This window comes from Pseudophryne corroboree, chromosome 4 (genome assembly GCF_028390025.1).
Source record: "Pseudophryne corroboree isolate aPseCor3 chromosome 4, aPseCor3.hap2, whole genome shotgun sequence".
Classification (NCBI taxonomy): domain Eukaryota; kingdom Metazoa; phylum Chordata; class Amphibia; order Anura; family Myobatrachidae; genus Pseudophryne; species Pseudophryne corroboree.
Genome location: NC_086447.1, coordinates 166,077,855 through 166,099,730, shown reverse-complemented (window position 1 = coordinate 166,099,730; position 21,876 = coordinate 166,077,855).

Below are 21,876 nucleotides of genomic sequence, written 5' to 3'. Positions count from 1 at the left end.
CAAATCATACCTAATTCTTGCTACAGTGATCTGCATGAGAAGCATTATCAGACCGTCAACCATCATCCACGCTCCTACTGGTGCAGCTTGTTGGCAGAGTGTTGCGGTGTTTGATAGTGATGTTAATCCACACAATTGATAGTTAACCAGAACGCTGGTTTATTAACATACAAAGACAAAACTTGTTAATGCGGAAGATGTTCTGCAGCAGCAGTAACTCACTCATATATATAACAGGCTGGTACAGTGAAAGCGCAGTACTTATCGCTATACGTCATGTGGCTGTGGTAAGGTAGTGACTCTGACAGTAAGGGATGGAAGGCTGCATGTCCGTGCAGACTGACTCCCATTGGAAGGAACATGCACTGCCCACTATTTTCTAGTGATGTGCACCGGACATTTTTCGGGTTTTGTGTTTTGGTTTTGGATTCGGTTCCGCGGCCGTGTTTTGGATTCGGACGCGTTTTGGCAAAACCTCACCGAAATTTTTTTGTCAGATTCGGGTGTGTTTTGGATTTGGGTGTTTTTTTCATAAAAACCTAAAAAACAGCTTAAATCATAGAATTTGGGGGTCATTTTGATCCCATAGTATTATTAACCTCAATTACCATAATTTCCACTCATTTCCAGTCTATTCTGAACACCTCACACCTCACAATATTATTTTTAGTCCTACAATTTGCACCAAGGTCGCTGGATGGCTAAGCTAAGCGACACAAGTGGCCGACACAAACACCTTGCCCATCTAGGAGTGGCACTGCAGTGTCAGGCAGGATGGCACTTCCAAAAAATTGTCCCCAAACAGCACATGATGCAAAGAAAAAAAAAGGCGCACCAAGGTCGCTGTGTGACTAAGATAAGCGACACAAGTGGCCGACACAAACACCTGGCCCATCTAGGAGTGGCACTGCAGTGTCAGGCAGGATGGCACTTCCAAAAAATTGTCCCCAAACCGCACATGATGCAAAGAAAAATGAAAGAAAAAAGAGGTGCAAGATGGAATTGTCCTTGGGCCCTCCCACCCACCCTTATGTTGTATAAACAGGACATGCACACTTTAACGAACCCATCATTTCAGCGACAGGGTCTGCCACACGACTGTGACTGAAATGACTGGTTGGTTTGGGCCCCCACCAAAAAAAGAAGCAATCAATCTCTCCTTGCACAAACTGGCTCTACAGAGGCAAGATGTCCACCTCATCATCATCCTCCGATTCCTCACCCCTTTCACTGTGTACATCCCCCTCCTCACAGATTATTAATTCGTCCCCACTGGAATCCACCATCTCAGGTCCCCGCGTACTTTCTGGAGGCAATTGCTGCTGGTGAATGTCTCCACGGAGGAATTGATTATAATTCATTTTGATGAACATCATCTTCTCCACATTTTCTGGAAGTAACCTCGTACGCCGATTGCTGACAAGGTGAGCGGCTGCACTAAACACTCTTTCGGAGTACACACTGAAGGGAGGGCAACTTAGGTAGAATAAAGCCAGTTTGTGCAAGGGCCTCCAAATTGCCTCTTTTTCCTGCCAGTATACGTACGGACTGTCTGACGTGCCTACTTGGGGGCGGTCACTCATATAATCCTCCACCATTCTTTCCATGGTGAGAGAATCATATGCAGTGACAGTAGACGACATGTCAGTAATCATTGGCAGGTCCTTCAGTCCGGACCAGATGTCAGCACTCGCTCCAGACTGCCCTGCATCACCGCCAGCGGGTGGGCTCGGAATTCTCAGCCTTTTCCTCGCACCCCCAGTTGCGGGAGAATGTGAAGGAGGAGATGTTGATGGGTCACGTTCCGCTTGACTTGACAATTTTCTCACCAGCAGGTCTTTGAACCTCTGCAGACTTGTGTCTGCCGGAAAGAGAGATACAACGTAGGTTTTAAATCTAGGATCGAGCACGGTGGCCAAAATGTAGTGCTCTGATTTCAACAGATTGACCACCCGTGAATCCTGGTTAAGCGAATTAAGGGCTCCATCCACAAGTCCCACATGCCTAGCGGAATCGCTCTGTTTTAGCTCCTCCTTCAATGTCTCCAGCTTCTAATGCAAAAGCCTGATGAGGGGAATGACCTGACTCAGGCTGGCAGTGTCTGAACTGACTTCACGTGTGGCAAGTTCAAAGGGTTGCAGAACCTTGCACAACGTTGAAATCATTCTCCACTGCGCTTGAGTCAGGTGCATTCCCCATCCTTTGCCTATATCGTGGGCAGATGTATAGGCTTGAATGGCCTTTTGCTGCTCCTCCATCCTCTGAAGCATATAGAGGGTTGAATTCCACCTTGTTACCACCTCTTGCTTCAGATGATGGCAGGGCAGGTTCAGGAATGTTTGGTGGTGCTCCAGTCTTCTGTACGCGGTGCCTGAATGCCGAAAGTGGCCCGCAATTCTTCGGGCCACCGACAGCATCTCTTGCACGCCCCTGTCGTTTTTTAAATAATTCTGCACCACCAAATTCAATGTATGTGCAAAACATGCGACAGGCTGGAATTTGCCCAGAAGTAATGCACGCACAATATTGCTGGCGTTGTCCGATGTCACAAATCCCCAGGAGAGTCCAATTGGGGTAAGCCATTCTGCGATGATCTTCCTCAGTTCCCGTAAGAGGTTGTCAGCTGTGTGCCTCTTATGGAAAGCGGTGATACAAAGCGTAGCCTGCCTAGGAACAAGTTGGCATTTGCGAGATGCTGCTACTGGTGCCGACGCTGCTGTTCTTGCTGCGGGAGGCAATACATCTACCCAGTGGGCTGTCACAGTCATATAGTCCTGAGTCTGCCCTGCTCCACTTGTCAACATGTCCGTGGTTAAGTGGACATTGGGTACAACTGCATTTTTTAGGACACTGGTGAGTCTTTTTCTGAGGTCTGTGTACATTTTCGGTATCACCTGCCTAGAGAAATGGAACCTAGATGGTATTTGGTACCAGGGACACATTACCTCAATCAAGTCTATAGTTGCCTCTGAATTAATGATGGATACCGGAACCACGTTTCTCACCGCCCAGGCTGCCAAGGCCTGAGTTATCTGCTTTGCAGCAGGAAGACTGCTGTGATATTTCATCTTCCTCGCAAAGGACTGTTGGACAGTCAATTGCTTACTGGAAGTAGTACAAGTGGTCTTCCGACTTCCCCTCTGGGATGACGATCGACTCCCAGCAGCAACAACAGCAGCGCCAGCAGCAGTAGGCGTTACACTCAAGGATGCATCGGAGGAATCCCAGGCAGGAGAGGACTCGTCAGACTTGACAGTGACATGGCCTGCAGGACTATTGGCTTTCCTGGGTAAGGAGGAAATTGACACTGAGGGAGTTGGTGGTGTGGTTTGCAGGAGCTTGGTTACAAGAGGAAGGGATTTAGTGGTCAGTGGACTGCTTCCGCTGTCACCCAAAGTTTTTGAACTTGTCACTGACTTATGATGAATGCGCTGCAGGTGACTTATAAGGGAGGATGTTCCGAGGTGGTTAACGTCCTTACCCCTACTTATTACAGCTTGACAAAGGCAACACACGGCTTGACACCTGTTGTCCGCATTTGTGTTGAAATAATTCCACACCAAAGAGGTGTCTCCCCGGGTGCCTGACTTAAACAAACCACCTCACCATCAGAATCCTCCTTGTCAATTTCCTCCCCAGCGCCAGCAACACCCATATCCTCATCCTGGTGTACTTCAACAGTGACATCTTCAATTTGACTATCAGGAACTGGACTGCGGGTGCTCCTTCCAGCACTTGCAGGGGGCGTGCAAATGGTGGAAGGAGCAAGCTCTTCCTGTCCAGTGTTGGGAAGGTCAGGCATCGCAGCCGACACAATTGGACTCTCCTTGGGGATTTGTGATTTAGAAGAATGCACAGTTCTTTGCTGTGCTTTTGCCAGCTTAAGTCTTTTCATTTTTCTAGCAAGAGGATGAGTGCTTCCATCCTCATGTGAAGCTGTACCACTAGCCATGAACATAGGCAAGGGCCTCAGCCGTTCCTTGCCACTCCGTGTCGTAAATGGCATATTGGCAAGTTTACGCTTCTCCTCAGATGATTTTAATTTTGATTTTTGGGTCATTTTACTGAACTTTTGTTTTTTGGATTTTACATGCTCTCTACTAGGACATTGGGCATCGGCCTTGGCAGACGACGTTGATGGCATTTCATCGTCTCGGCCATGACTAGTGGCAGCAGCTTCAGCACGAGGTGGAAGTGGATCTTGATCTTTCCCTATTTTAACCTCTACATTTTTGTTCTCCATTTTTTAATGTGTGGAATTATATGCCAGTATCAATAGCAATGGCCTACTACTATATTTACTGCGCACAACTGAAATGCACCACAGGTATGGATGGATAGTATACTTGACGACACAGAGGTAGGTACAGCAGTGGCTCACCGTACTGCTATATATAGTATACTGGTGGTCACTGTGTCAGCAAACTGCAAAACTAAAATGCACCACAGGTATAGAATGTAGATGGATAGTATACTTAATGAATGACGACACAGAGGTAGGTACAGCAGTGGCCTAACGTACTGCTATATATAGTATACTGGTGGTCACTGTGTCAGCAAACTGCAAAACTATAATGCACCACAGGTATAGAATGTAGATGGATAGTATACTTAATGGATGACGACACAGAGGTAGGTACAGCAGTGGCCTACCGTACTGCTATATATAGTATACTGGTGGTCACTATGTCAGCAAACTGCAAAACTAAAATGCACCACAGGTATAGAATGTAGATGAATAGATGGATAGTATACTTAATGGATGACGACACAGAGGTAGGTACAGCAGTGTCCTACCGTACTGCTATATATAGTTTACTGGTGGTCACTGTGTCAGCAAACTGCAAAACTAAAATGCACCACAGGTATAGAATGTAGATGGATAGTATACTTAATGAATGACGACACAGAGGTAGGTACAGCAGTGGCCTACCGTACTGCTATATATAGTATACTGGTGGTCACTGTGTCAGCAAACTGCAAAACTAAAATGCACCACAGGTATAGAATGTAGATGGATAGTATACTTAATGAATGACGACACAGAGGTAGGTACAGCAGTGGCCTACCGTACTGCTATATATAGTATACTGGTGGTCACTGTGTCAGCAAACTGCAAAACTAAAATGCACCACAGGTATAGAATGTAGATGGATAGTATACTTAATGGATGACGACACAGAGGTAGGTACAGCAGTGGCCTACCGTACTGCTATATATAGTTTACTGGTGGTCACTGTGTCAGCAAACTGCAAAACTAAAATGCACCACAGGTATAGAATGTAGATGGATAGTATACTTAATGGATGACGACACAGAGGTAGGTACAGCAGTGGCCTACCGTACTGCTATATATAGTATACTGGTGGTCACTGTGTCAGCAAACTGCAAAACTAAAATGCACCACAGGTATAGAATGTAGATGGATAGTATACTTAATGACGACACAGAGGTAGGTACAGCAGTGGCCTTCCGTATCGTACTGCTATATATAGTATACTGGTGGTCACTGTGTCAGCAAAACTCTGCACTGTACTCCTCCTATATAATATTAATTATACTGGTGGTCCCCAGTCCCCACAATAAAGCAGCACACTGAGCACAGATATGGAGTGTTTTTCAGGCAGACAACGTAGGAGAAACAGTCTCTCTCTCTCTCTCCACTGCAGGAGGAACAGTCTCTCTCTCCACTGCAGGAGGAACCGTCTCTCTCTCTCTCTCTCTCTCTCTCTCTCCACTGCAGGAGGAACTGTGCGGGGCAATCGAGAGCCTGGCTGGGCCCAGGTACTTTTCAGGGGGCGTGGCCTAATCACACGAGGCGTGGGCATGCATCCTTAGAAAAAATACAGAAAAAATTGTATTTTAACTGCCACCATGGCCACACACTAGCCCAGCACACAGCAGCGTGTGCTGGGCTGAGGAGAAAAGCTGCAGCTGCTGCTGCAAGTTAAGGGGGAGGAAGCCTGGGGCCCCCACTGGGCCCCTCTCTTAGACTTGCGTCCGGGTAATTTGTACCCTCTCCCCCCCTTTCTCGGCGCCACTGGAACTATGTCATCAGTCTCTGCCTCCCTGATGCTCCAGCACTAGAGGGCAAACACTAGAGGATGCACACCCAGTGTAATGTGTAGACAGGAGACAAGCTACTGAGATTATTATACTCCAACACAGCTGGCACCAGAGGTCCCGATCCAAATCACCATCAGGATGCCCAAATGCCGGTATCCCTTGTCACACCCAGTATAGGTGGGGTTGGGTAGGGGAGACCGGCGGCTGGGATCCCGGCGTTCAGCATATCGACACCGGGATCCCGGCCACAGAATGCTGGTGGTGGCGGGGGGGGGGGGGGGGAGCGCAACAAAGCCCCTTATGGGCTCGCCGTGCTTGCCACGGGGTGGCTTTGACACCCGCTGCTGGGAATAGTCCCTGTGGGTCGGCATCGTGACTGGAGGCATTCAGAGTGTTTGGGATTCCAGCATCATCATGCTGACCGCCAGGATCCTGATCAGTGGTAACATAACCGCATCCCTTATAACCTACTACATAAAAATGCCCCTTGCTTACACTTGCAAATAATCAATGCCAAAGTGTTTCCTCACACAAGAATAATTCTACTCACAGTTCAAACCAATTAGTGGTCACATTGATCACCATATCTGTATGCAATCATAGATCTGTGATAAAATACTAATCTTTAATACAATAGCTAGAGTTTGAGCAGGGCGTACTGCAGTGCTTCACCTTTGGCTCTCAAGCAAACATATCATTTTATGCATGATCATGTATGGGATTTCACAGTGATAATGCTTCCTGGGTATGTCAAACATTCATTTCAGTAGTGTCAGTCTCATTCCTTATACTATAAATGAATGCAAGCGAATGCAGCTCAATTACAATTTGTTTTTTTTAGTTTATTTTTGGAATCTGTAATGTTTGTTTGTGTGTCTGAAATCTGTAACGCTTGTGTGTTCACCGATGTGTTAACATTTAACAGTTCTAGAACAACATTTTCGAAGCAAGTAGGAAATATACAATTTAATAGGAACAATTAACACTTCCACAATCACGCCTGCCAACTGATGCCAATATGTGACAAGGGATTTGGGATCATGTCACATATTCTATAATTTAGAGGACTCGTCACACAGTAAGCTCTGCCAACCAGGAACACAAGTAGGATAAATGAACTACATTATACAGATGTGCATTTCACACCACAGTCTTCCAGCACCATATGTTGTACAGTCTTCCAGGCATCCAACAGGCAAATATTTGTATCTGACGCACAGAGGGCCTGATTTAGAGGTACACGCGCAGCTACGATTTCTTTAACACAGTGTACTTGTGAAAATATGCTAATGACTAAACGCAGCTTTGTGCACAGATGCCACTGCTGTCATCTCACATCTACTGGTTACATACAGTACATAAGTGGAAACATCGGACGCACATCAGCCACACCATCGGACCACTGACCAACCTATGCTGGGTCAGACTGAGCGTCTCTCCGAAGACGCTGAAACCTCTCCTGCTATAAAGGATTTGCAGTGGCTGACTAGAGAATGCCCATAAAATGGTTCTGCATGCCTGCATTTTTCTACCCACCCCCCATTACCACTCCCCACACACACACCACATGCTGACTATCTGCTACTCACTTTGCGAATAAATCCTCTGTGCGTCCATAATTGGTAATCATTCGCAGCCTTGGAGCATATGCTGTGGTAAAATCTCTCCACTGCAACCGACATTGACTTTGCGCACAGGCCCGACAGCCAACTAGAGAGGGGCAACGCTTTCTTGAAAGGGGGGGGGGGGGTCATCCAACTTCCCAAGGAATTCCTGGCCTGGGTTGACTAGTTGGGGGGGACACACAATGCTTTTGGCTAGGGGGACCCCGTCAAGTGTGTCCCCTGGCTGTGGCATTACACCCCTGCTAGTAGAGCCTGGTGCTGGTTCTGAAATTACAGGGGGCCCCTACTAATTTTTCCCCATATTTTTAGAACCAGGGTCATCTCCAAAAACCCGGTGCTGGTTCAATAAATGTGGGGGACACGTACACATTTTGTTTTCCCATATTTCTTGAACCAGGGCTGGCTTAAAAAGGGTCCTCGAGAGGAGGGACCCCTTTATTGGGGGGGCCACCACTTTCTAAGGAATTCCTGGCCTGGGCTGACTAGTTGGTGGGATAATGCTTTGTCTGGGGGACCCCATCAAATGTGTCCCCTAGCTGTGACATTACCCCCCTCCCCCCCCCTGCTAGTGGAGACTCATGATGGTTCTAAAATACAGGGAACCCTGCTCGTTTTTTCACTCATATTTTTAGAACCAGGGCGGTCTCAAACCGCCTGGTGTTTGTTTATTAAATATGGGGGACCCCTACACATACACTGTCATTTTTTGCCCAAGGCCGGCTCAAAGAGGTCTTGGTTATTTATGCATGGAGGGGTGGGGGGGGGGGCACACTTTTTTTTCTACTTTTTAACTATTAACAGAAGGGTTAATTGTACGTTTTTTTAATTCAAGGATGGAAGGGGGTAGGGGTGGTAGTAGTACCACCCATTTATATTTTCTACATGTAACTATTACAATAACAATAGATGAGGTGATATATGGGCACTTTCAGATCATATGTGCAGATCATATCTTTGGTAAGAAAAAAAAAATCGGCAGATCATTGAAACAAATCTGTAATGTATGGGGCAAAGTCCCCCATACCCTAGTGCTGTATTGGGACAATCCCCCACTTCTCAGTCGATTTTTAACATGCTTAATTTCCCCAATATCCCAACGAATTACAGATCGCGCACCTGGTCAGCAGATCGGCAGTGCCTGCATGTCAGGGTTTGTGGGATTGCACCAGCATATGTATGTGGGGGATGTAGATATGTGACCGGCGGTCAGGAGAGCGAGTGCAGCGAGCCTGCAAGGGGTTTTGTTGCGACCCCCCTTCCCCCAACGGCATCCTGCGGCCGTGAACCTGGCTGCCGGTAACCAATACCCAACCTGTATAAGAGGCTTTAGATGGATTAGAGAACAATACATGTGGGGGGGGGGGGGGGGGAATCAAAGAATCTGTTATACAATAAATTGTGGTTGCTGATGTATGTGGGCCTTAGTATCTAGTGTCAGGTAGATATAAATATTAACATTAGGCAAACATTGGGCAGTGCTGACAGATCTATGATAAAATAAATTATAGAACATATGTACACATTCTAATTGGAAGAGGCCACAACTGAAACAAAAGGAGAGAGTGATGTTCAGAAAAGATATTAGGGGGTGTATGTACTAAGCTTTGGAGAGAGATAAATTGGAGATAAAATACCAACCAACCATTTCCTAACTGTCATTTTTAAAACCCAGTCTGTAACATGGTAGTTAGGAGCTGACTGGCTGGTACTCTCTCTAAGACTTAGTACGTCGACCCCAAAGACATTTGTGTGGGTAGAATTGGTCAAAATAGGGTAAGCTCTAATAAACAGATAGTGTTTTATAAGTTTGAAACCTGTGGAGGCAGCTGCTCGACCTTGATAGGGAATTCTGTAAGAAGGTAACAGCATTGGATAAGTCTTGTAGGTTGGAGGTGATTACAAGAGACCAGACAATGGGTACGCCGCACAGCATAAGTAGAGCTACAGGGCAGTTATGAGATTTGAGATGTACAGTATGAAGGAGTGTTCTTGTTGAGGGATGTGTAGGTAAGGGTAAGTCATTTAAATTGAATTCTGGAGGACATGAGTGAACCAGTGTACAGTACCATAAGTTCTTGATGCAGCATTAAGATGCATTGAGATGAGCACCAGACAGCAAGAGGAGGCAGTAATCATGACGTGATATGATGAAAGAGTGCATAAGAGTTTTGGAAGCACCTATGTTAAGAAGAGGAAATTCTGGTGATATTTATGGTGAGGGATTTAAAAAAGAGGTGGTGACTCCTAAATGAAGATACAACACATAACAAGAAAAGAAAACATCCATCAAATAATACAGTACAGCATCCATTTAAAGAAATTTATATATATATATATATATATATATATACACACATATACACACACACACACACACACACACACACACACACACACACACTATCATCACAGGAGGACAGGCAATATTCACTGAGGTGTCAAAAGTCATGGGATAGGTGCCCAGTATCTTGTACTGTCGGGCTTCCTCTAGCCCGGCAAAGTGCAGCAACTCAATGTGGAAAGATTCCACAAGTGAACGGACGACCCCTGGAGAAATGTTGACCCATGCTGTCTTGATAGCTTCCCACAGCTACCTGGTATTTGTAGGTGCAGGATATTCGGTATGAATAGACCTCTCCACCACATCCCATAAATGCTCAATTGGGTTAATGTTGAGTGAACGTTGTGGCCATACCATTAGTTGGAACTCTCCAGAATTATGCTTGAATCAGTTCTGGACAAATTGGAACCAATGACAAGGTACAGTACCCTGCCAGAATATTCCATCTTTGTTGGGTAACATGAAGTACATGAAGGGCTGCAAATGGTCAAGCAATGATACGTAGCAGTTACCATCAATAGCGTGTTTTAGTGAACCAGCGGACCCAACCCATGACATGCCTGCATGGTGCCTTTTTGACAACTGGGGTCCATGGCCTCATGGAACCTGTGCCACACCCGAACCATACCATCAGCCTGAAACAACTAAAACTATTACTCATCGGACCATGTGACTGGTTTCCAGTCCTCTAGGGTCCAATTAGCTATGTCAAGTGCCCAGGTGATGCACTGTGTCCGGTGTCATAGTGTTAAGAGGGCCTGGGTCTTCTCCCGTATCCCATGGAAGCTAAAGAACTCTGCACTGCGCTGGACATGCGTCTGGTACCTCCTGCATTGAATGTGGATGTTTTCTGAGACAGTATCGCTAAAGCAAGGATACTCTGGACCTTATTCTAAAGCAGACGCTTCTGTTGTGAAGTATCGACCGAATCTTTATTTTAATGCCACTAGTCCTTTCCTTGTCTACATCTACTTGTCCAAATGTGCAAGGACTGAGACTTTCAGTGTCCATAGATGCTGAAATACTGCTTTTGTGCATATTTAGACATACCTTTGGTCCAGGAGCAGTTTCTCCATCTTAATAAGGCCTCCTACAGTATGTGAGTGGTTGAGTATCTCTGTATGTTACTGTGACATGCCTGTGATATTCCCATAAAAAGCAACATCTCCAGGAACGCCCCTAATAGTTTTGATTCTGTGAGTCGAAATCTGTAATCCAACTCTGTATGTCCATTTGCAGACAGCATCTGACTCAGAATCAGGCCATGAATGTTTACATTACTAAAATGTACGAATCAGCAGATGAGAGACAGAGGGGGAGATGTACCAAGCCTTGGAGATAGATAAAGTGGAGAAGTTGCCCAAAGAAACCTATCAGTTTCTAGCGGTCATTTATTTAGCACAGTCTTTAAAATTACAGAAGGTGATTGGTAGCTTTATGCATCTTCTCCACTTTATCTCATCAAGACGTGATGCTTCTCATCCAGAGAGAGAGAGAGAGAGAGAGAGAGAGAGAGAGAGAGAGAGAGAGAGAGAGAGAGAGAGAGAATGGAGAAGAGTCAGAGAGTAAGTGATAGTAAAGTGATATAAAATGTATGATACAGAGAGGAACATAAACACATGGAAGACAATGGAATACTTCTGCCCTTTACGAAAAAGTTTGCTGATAACCCATTGACTTGATAATGTAGGTTGGTGGGGGGGAGAAATAATTGACAGGAAATTGCTTAAAAATTATTGAAATGCAAACTGATTTTTTAGTTTTAGAAATATTATTGATTGATCAATTATAGTATATTGCATATAATTAGTAATTACTAACAATTAATAACAATAATAATAACAACAACATACTTTATATAACTAGATCATTACATATCTTAGTTTATATGCAATTATATTAAATAAAAATACTAACAATGCTTATAAATTACTTAATTATTCATTAATATAAACAATGATAGTGATACTAATAACAACAACAACAGTATGTTAGAATTATAATAGAATATAATTACATACACATTATTCCATATCATCACAAGAACAAGTAACATCATATTACAGCTCTAATGGTAATTTGAGAATATTTGTTATAATTTATCATAATAAATAAACATGAAATTATGTAATTATATTATAATTATAACTCAATATACACTAAATGGCAAAACTATGCATACTCCCTCCTATTTAGTGTATTTGCCATTTCAGCCACACACGTTGCTAACAGGTGCATACAATCAAGCATTCAGCCATTCTCTCTCCATAGTTAAATATTAGCATTAGAATGGGTTCAACAAAAGAGTTCAGTGACTTTCAATGTGGCACTGTCAGTAGATGCCACTTTCCAGCAAAACAGTTTGTCTAATTCCTGCCCTGCTAGATTTGACCTCATCAACCATAAGTGCTGCTATGGAGAAGTAGAAACTCCCATGAGCAACAGATCAGTCACACGGACATAGAATGGGGCCGCTGAGTTCTGACATGCATTGTAGAGATGAGCCCGGAACCTTATGTTTTGGATTCGGTTTTCTGGTGTGCAGTGGTGCAAGTATGCGGGTACGGAGTACCCTTAAGAAATTGGCAGCGGGTACGCAGTACCACCTGCCACACACTTTGCACCCTTGACCTCCATTACCACAATTATAATGCTCCACAAAGCAACAAGACCATGGTGTTTGGCAGCATGACGGTGCCTCCCACTTAGTCAAGGTTACTTAGAGCGCAATGGTGACGTCATGACATCACATCACGATTCCTCCTCTGGCGGCTGTGGCTGGCATGAAGAGAGGACCCCTGGGTGTACATTCCCGCAGCCTCCCTTGCTGGGAGCAGCAGTGCAGTTGTTTCCATTCACTCAGCTTGTGTGACGCATCTGCACTGAGCGACTTTTGGACTACAGGGCATGTCTCTGACGTCACTGTGTGGGGTCATTAATTTCTAATATAATGTAGACACTACTTTATATGTATATTATTATTAGAGATGAGTGGGTTCAGTTCTCAGAGAACCGAACCCTACCGGACTTTGCCTTCTGAATCTGGTTACGAGCCAGGCTCAGGATTTTCCCACCTGACTCGAAAACCTGAACGAGGCAAAACGTCATCATCCCGCTGTCGGATTCTCGCAGGATTTGGATTCCATATAAGGAGCCGCGCGTCGCGGCCATTTTCACTCCAGTCTCGGAGAGTGTATTGAGAGGATGTGTCCTCAGTGTTCAGTGTCTGTGTGGGGGCGGGAAAGCTTGTCCTGTGTTGTGCTGTCCAGTCCAGTGTAGTCAGTGTATTGTGCTGCATCAGTCCAGCCAGTCACAGTGTTGGTGTCCTCTGCTGCCATATATCCAGTGTAGCTGTATAAGTCCCTTACAGTGTTGTTGTGCTGTGCTGCATCAGACCAGTGGTAGTGTCCTGTCCACCAGTCATTCCAGTGACGAGGCAGTCACAGTGGTATACGCTGCACATATGTCCACAGCTACAGTATTATAATAATTATAACAACAACCACAAGTCCCTCACAGTGTTGTTGTGTTGTGCTGCATCAGACCAGTGGTAGTGTCCTGTTCATCAGTCATTCCAGTGACGAGGCAGTCACAGTGGTATACGCTGCTGCTATATGTCCACTGCTACATTATAATAATTATAACAACAACAACAACCACCACAATTCCCTTACATTGTTGTTGTGTTGTGCTGCATCAGACCAGTGGTAGTGTCCGGTCCATCAGTCATTCCAGTGACCAGGCAGTCACAGTGGTATATGCTGCTGCTATTAGAGATGAGCGGGTTCGGTTCCTCTGAATCCGAACCCGCCCGAACTTCAGGTTTTTTACACGGGTCCGAGCAGGCTCGGATCTTCCCGCCTTGCTCGGCTAACCCGAGCGCGCCCGAACGTCATCATCACGCTGTCGGATTCTCGCGAGGCTCGGATTCTATTGCGAGACTCGGATTCTATATAAGGAGCCGCGCGTCGCCGCCATTTTCACACGTGCATTGAGAGTCATAGGGAGAGGACGTGGCTGGCGTCCTCTCCGTTTAGAGAAGAGAGAGACACAGTATTTTGGGGAGCATTATTAGGAGGAGTACTACTATACTGTATACTACTATACTACTTGCTGAAGTGATATTTATAGATTAGATAGTGTGACTGTAAGTGTATTATCTGACTTGTGGGGGAGACACTGACAGTGGGGAGCAGTTAGAGTCTGAGAGCAGGACTCAGGAGTACATATAACGTACAGTGCACACTTTTGCTGCCAGAGTCAGTGCCACACTGCCATTGTTGTGACCACACTGACCACCAGTATAATAATATATTTTGTGATTGTCTGCTTAGGCCTCGGAGTACTAGTTGCAAGTTGCAACGTGACCTGAAGTGACCACCAGTTTAATAATCAATCACCACCAGTTTAATATATATATATATATATATATATATATATATATATATAATATTGTATACCACCTACCCGTGGTTTTTTTTTTTTTTCATTCTTCTTTATACATACTACTATAGTAGCTTACTGTAGCAGTCTGCGGTGCTGTGCTGACCTGACAGTGTCCAGCAGGTCCGTCATCAGTCATTACATAATAAATATATATAGTACCTGTCCGGCTGCAGTACTAGTGATATTATATTGATTTCATCTCATTATCAATAATTTATCATCCAGTCTAGACTCTATATTAGCAGCAGACACAGTACGTTAGTCCACGGCTGTAGCTACCTCTGTGTCGGCACTCGGCAGTCCATCCATAATTGTATACCACCTACCCGTGTTTTTTTTTTCTTTCTTCTTTGTACATACTACTATAGAGTATAGTAGCTTACTGTAGCAGTCTGCGGTGCTGCTGAGCTGACAGTGTCCAGCAGGTCCGTCATCAGTCATCATTACCTAATAAATATATTATCTACCTGTCCGGCTGCAGTACTAGTGATATTATATATACATACATATATATATTGATTTCATCTCATTATCATCCAGTCTATATTAGCAGCAGACACAGTACGTTAGTCCACGGCTGTAGCTACCTCTGTGTCGGCACTCGGCAGTCCATCCATAATTGTATACCACCTACCCGTGTTTTTTTTTTTTTTTTTCTTCTTTGTACATACTACTATAGTATAGTAGCTTACTGTAGCAGTCTGCGGTGCTTCTGAGCTGACAGTGTCCAGCAGGTCCGTCATCAGTCATCATTACCTAATAAATATATTATCTACCTGTCCGGCTGCAGTACTAGTGATATTATATATACATACATATATATATTGATTTCATCTCATTATCAATCATCCAGTCTATATTAGCAGCAGACACAGTACGTTAGTCCACGGCTGTAGCTACCTCTGTGTCGGCACTCGGCAGTCCATCCATAATTGTATACCACCTACCCGTGGTTTTTTTTTTTCTTTCTTCTTTGTACATACTACTATAGAGTATAGTAGCTTACTGTAGCAGTCTGCGGTGCTGCTGAGCTGACAGTGTCCAGCAGGTCCGTCATCAGTCATCATTACCTAATAAATATATTATCTACCTGTCCGGCTGCAGTACTAGTGATATTATATATACATACATATATATATATATTGATTTCATCTCATTATCAATCATCCAGTCTATATTAGCAGCAGACACAGTACGTTAGTCCACGGCTGTAGCTACCTCTGTGTCGGCACTCGGCAGTCCATCCATAATTGTATACCACCTACCCGTGGTTTTTTTTTTTCTTTCTTCTTTGTACATACTACTATAGTATAGTAGCTTACTGTAGCAGTCTGCGGTGCTGCTGAGCTGACAGTGTCCAGCAGGTCCGTCATCAGTCATCATTACCTAATAAATATATTATCTACCTGTCCGGCTGCAGTACTAGTGATATTATATATACATACATATATATATATTGATTTCATCTCATTATCATCCAGTCTATATTAGCAGCAGACACAGTACGGTAGTCCACGGCTGTAGCTACCTCTGTGTCGGCACTCGGCAGTCCATCCATAAGTATACTAGTATCCATCCATCTCCATTGTTTACCTGAGGTGCCTTTTAGTAGTGCCTATTAAAATATGGAGAACAAAAATGTTGAGGTTCCAAAATTAGGGAAAGATCAAGATCCACTTCCACCTCGTGCTGAAGCTGCTGCCACTAGTCATGGCCGAGACGATGAAATGCCAGCAACGTCGTCTGCCAAGGCCGATGCCCTATGTCATAGTACAGAGCATGTAAAATCCAAAACACCAAATATCAGTAAAAAAAGGACTCCAAAACCTAAAATAAAATTGTCGGAGGAGAAGCGTAAACTTGCCAATATGCCATTTACCACACGGAGTGGCAAGGAACGGCTGAGGCCCTGGCCTATGTTCATGGCTAGTAGTTCAGCTTCACATGAGGATGGAAGCACTCAGCCTCTCGCTAGAAAACTGAAAAGACTCAAGCTGGCAAAAGCACCGCAAAGAACTGTGCGTTCTTCGAAATCCCAAATCCACAAGGAGAGTCCAATTGTGTCGGTTGCGATGCCTGACCTTCCCAACACTGGACGTGAAGAGCATGCGCCTTCCACCATTTGCACGCCCCCTGCAAGTGCTGGAAGGAGCACCCGCAGTCCAGTTCCTGATAGTCAGATTGAAGATGTCAGTGTTGAAGTACACCAGGATGAGGAGGATATGGGTGTTGCTGGCGCTGGGGAGGAAATTGACCAGGAGGATTCTGATGGTGAGGTGGTTTGTTTAAGTCAGCACCCGGGGAGACACCTGTTGTCCGTGGGAGGAATATGGCCGTTGACATGCCTGGTGAAAATACCAAAAAAATCAGCTCTTCAGTGTGGAGGTATTTTAACAGAAAAGCGGACAACAGGTGTCAAGCCGTGTGTTGCCTTTGTCAAGCTGTAATAAGTAGGGGTAAGGACGTTAACCACCTCGGAACATCCTCCCTTATATGTCACCTGCAGCGCATTCATAATAAGTCAGTGACAAGTTCAAAAACTTTGGGTGACAGCGGAAGCAGTCCACTGACCAGTAAATCCCTTCCTCTTGTAACCAAGCTCACGCAAACCACCCCACCAACTCCCTCAGTGTCAATTTCCTCCTTCCCCAGGAATGCCAATAGTCCTGCAGGCCATGTCACTGGCAATTCTGACGATTCCTCTCCTGCCTGGGATTCCTCCGATGCATCCTTGCGTATAACGCCTACTGCTGCTGGCGCTGCTGTTGTTGCTGCTGGGAGTCGATGGTCATCCCAGAGGGGAAGTCGGAAGACCACTTGTACTACTTCCAGTAAGCAATTGACTGTCCAACAGTCCTTTGCGAGGAAGATGAAATATCACAGCAGTCATCCTGCTGCAAAGCGGATAACTGAGGCCTTGACAACTATGTTGGTGTTAGACGTGCGTCCGGTATCCGCCGTTAGTTCACAGGGAACTACACAATTTCTTGAGGTAGTGTGCCCCCGTTACCAAATACCATCTAGGTTCCACTTCTCTAGGCAGGCGATACCGAAAATGTACACAGACCTCAGAAAAAGACTCACCAGTGTCCTAAAAAATGCAGCTGTACCCAATGTCCACTTAACCACGGACATGTGGACAAGTGGAGCAGGGCAGGGTCAGGACTATATGACTGTGACAGCCCACTGGGTAGATGTATGGACTCCCGCCGCAAGAACAGCAGCGGCGGCACCAGTAGCAGCATCTCGCAAACGCCAACTCTTTCCTAGGCAGGCTACGCTTTGTATCACCGCTTTCCAGAATACGCACACAGCTGAAAACCTCTTACGGCAACTGAGGAAGATCATCGCGGAATGGCTTACCCAAATTGGACTCTCCTGTGGATTTGTGGCATCGGACAACGCCAGCAATATTGTGTGTGCATTAAATATGGGCAAATTCCAGCACGTCCCATGTTTTGCACATACCTTGAATTTGGTGGTGCAGAATTTTTTAAAAAACGACAGGGGCGTGCAAGAGATGCTGTCGGTGGCCAGAAGAATTGCGGGACACTTTCGGCGTACAGGCACCACGTACAGAAGACTGGAGCACCACCAAAAACTACTGAACCTGCCCTGCCATCATCTGAAGCAAGAAGTGGTAACGAGGTGGAATTCAACCCTCTATATGCTTCAGAGGTTGGAGGAGCAGCAAAAGGCCATTCAAGCCTATACAATTGAGCACGATATAGGAGGTGGAATGCACCTGTCTCAAGCGCAGTGGAGAATGATTTCAACGTTGTGCAAGGTTCTGATGCCCTTTGAACTTGCCACACGTGAAGTCAGTTCAGACACTGCAAGCCTGAGTCAGGTCATTCCCCTCATCAGGCTTTTGCAGAAGAAGCTGGAGACATTGAAGGAGGAGCTAACACAGAGCGATTCCGCTAGGCATGTGGGACTTGTGGATGGAGCCCTTAATTCGCTTAACAACTATTCACGGGTGGTCAATCTGTTGAAATCAGAGCACTACATTTTGGCCACCGTGCTCGATCCTAGATTTAAAGCCTACCTTGGATCTCTCTTTCCGGCAGACACAAGTCTGCTGGGGTTGAAAGACCTGCTGGTGAGAAAATTGTCAAGTCAAGCGGAACGCGACCTGTCAACATCTCCTCCTTCACATTCTCCCGCAACTGGGGGTGCGAGGAAAAGGCTCAGAATTCCGAGCCCACCCGCTGGCGGTGATGCAGGGCAGTCTGGAGCGACTGCTGATGCTGACATCTGGTCCGGACTGAAGGACCTGACAACGATTACGGACATGTCGTCTACTGTCACTGCATATGATTCTCTCACCATTGAAAGAATGGTGGAGGATTATATGAGTGACCGCATCCAAGTAGGCACGTCACACAGTCCGTACTTATACTGGCAGGAAAAAGAGGCAATTTGGAGGCCCTTGCACAAACTGGCTTTATTCTACCTAAGTTGCCCTCCCACAAGTGTGTACTCCGAAAGAGTGTTTAGTGCCGCCGCTCACCTTGTCAGCAATCGGCGTACGAGGTTACATCCAGAAAATGTGGAGAAGATGATGTTCATTAAAATGAATTATAATCAATTCCTCCGTGGAGACATTGACCAGCAGCAATTGCCTCCACAAAGTACACAGGGAGCTGAGATGGTGGATTCCAGTGGGGACGAATTGATAATCTGTGAGGAGGGGGATGTACACGGTGATATATCGGAGGATGATGATGAGGTGGACATCTTGCCTCTGTAGAGCCAGTTTGTGCAAGGAGAGATTAATTGCTTCTTTTTTGGTGGGGGTCCAAACCAACCCGTCATTTCAGTCACAGTCGTGTGGCAGACCCTGTCACTGAAATGATGGTTTGGTTAAAGTGTGCATGTCCTGTTTATACAACATAAGGGTGGGTGGGAGGGCCCAAGGACAATTCCATCTTGCACCTCTTTTTTCTTTAATTTTTCTTTGCGTCATGTGCTGTTTGGGGAGGGTTTTTTGGAAGGGACATCCTGCGTGACACTGCAGTGCCACTCCTAGATGGGCCCGGTGTTTGTGTCGGCCACTAGGGTCGCTTATCTTACTCACACAGCTACCTCATTGCGCCTCTTTTTTTCTTTGCGTCATGTGCTGTTTGGGGAGGGTTTTTTGGAAGGGACATCCTGCGTGACACTGCAGTGACACTCCTAGATGGGCCCGGTGTTTGTGTCGGCCACTAGGGTCGCTTATCTTACTCACACAGCTACCTCATTGCGCCTCTTTTTTTCTTTGCGTCATGTGCTGTTTGGGGAGGGTTTTTTGGAAGGGACATCCTGCGTGACACTGCAGTGACACTCCTAGATGGGCCCGGTGTTTGTGTCGGCCACTAGGGTCGCTTATCTTACTCACACAGCTACCTCATTGCGCCTCTTTTTTTCTTTGCGTCATGTGCTGTTTGGGGAGGGTTTTTTGGAAGGGACATCCTGCGTGACACTGCAGTGACACTCCTAGATGGGCCCGGTGTTTGTGTCGGCCACTAGGGTCGCTTATCTTACTCACACAGCTACCTCATTGCGCCTCTTTTTTTCTTTGCGTCATGTGCTGTTTGGGGAGGGTTTTTTGGAAGGGACATCCTGCGTGACACTGCAGTGACACTCCTAGATGGGCCCGGTGTTTGTGTCGGCCACTAGGGTCGCTTATCTTACTCACACAGCTACCTCATTGCGCCTCTTTTTTTCTTTGCGTCATGTGCTGTTTGGGGAGGGTTTTTTGGAAGGGACATCCTGCGTGACACTGCAGTGACACTCCTAGATGGGCCCGGTGTTTGTGTCGGCCACTAGGGTCGCTTATCTTACTCACACAGCTACCTCATTGCGCCTCTTTTTTTCTTTGCGTCATGTGCTGTTTGGGGAGGGTTTTTTGGAAGGGACATCCTGCGTGACACTGCAGTGACACTCCTAGATGGGCCCGGTGTTTGTGTCGGCCACTAGGGTCGCTTATCTTACTCACACAGCTACCTCATTGCGCCTCTTTTTTTCTTTGCGTCATGTGCTGTTTGGGGAGGGTTTTTTGGAAGGGACATCCTGCGTGACACTGCAGTGACACTCCTAGATGGGCCCGGTGTTTGTGTCGGCCACTAGGGTCGCTTATCTTACTCACACAGCTACCTCATTGCGCCTCTTTTTTTCTTTGCGTCATGTGCTGTTTGGGGAGGGTTTTTTGGAAGGGACATCCTGCGTGACACTGCAGTGACACTCCTAGATGGGCCCGGTGTTTGTGTCGGCCACTAGGGTCGCTTATCTTACTCACACAGCTACCTCATTGCGCCTCTTTTTTTCTTTGCGTCATGTGCTGTTTGGGGAGGGTTTTTTGGAAGGGACATCCTGCGTGACACTGCAGTGACACTCCTAGATGGGCCCGGTGTTTGTGTCGGCCACTAGGGTCGCTTATCTTACTCACACAGCTACCTCATTGCGCCTCTTTTTTTCTTTGCGTCATGTGCTGTTTGGGGAGGGTTTTTTGGAAGGGACATCCTGCGTGACACTGCAGTGACACTCCTAGATGGGCCCGGTGTTTGTGTCGGCCACTAGGGTCGCTTAGCTTAGTCATCCAGCGACCTAGGTGCAAATTTTAGGACTAAAAATAATATTGTGAGGTGTGAGGTATTCAGAATAGACTGAAAATGAGTGTAAATTATGGTTTTTGAGGTTAATAATACTTTGGGATCAAAATGACCCCCAAATTCTATGATTTAAGCTGTTTTTTAGTGTTTTTTGAAAAAAACACCCGAATCCAAAACACACCCGAATCCGACAAAAAAAATTCGGTGAGGTTTTGCCAAAACGCGGTCGAACCCAAACACGGCCGCGGAACCGAACCCAAAACCAAAACACAAAACCCGAAAAATTTCCGGCGCTCATCTCTAGCTGCTATATGTCCACTGCTACAGTATTATAATAATTATAACAACAACAACCACAAGTCCCTTACAGTGTTGTTGTGTTGTGCTGCATCAGACCAGTGGTAGTGTCCTGTCCATCAGTCATTCCAGTGACAAGGCAGTCGCAGTGGTATACGCTGCTGCTATATGTCCACTGTTACAGTATTATAATAATTATAACAACCACAAGTCCCTTACAGTGTTGCTGTGTTGTGCTGCATCAGACCAGTGGTAGTGTCCTGTCCATTAGTCATTCCAGTCATTCCTGTGCCGCATATTGTCTTATATAACTCCCAAAAAATAATGGAGAACAAAAATTTGGAGGATAAAATAGGGAAAGATCAAGAACCACTTCCTCCTACTGCTGAAGCAGCTGCCACTAGCCATGACATAGACGATGAAATGCCATCGACGTCGTCTGCCAAGGCCGATGCCCAATGTGATAGTAGAGGGCATGTCAAATACAAAAAGCCAAAGTTCGGTAAAA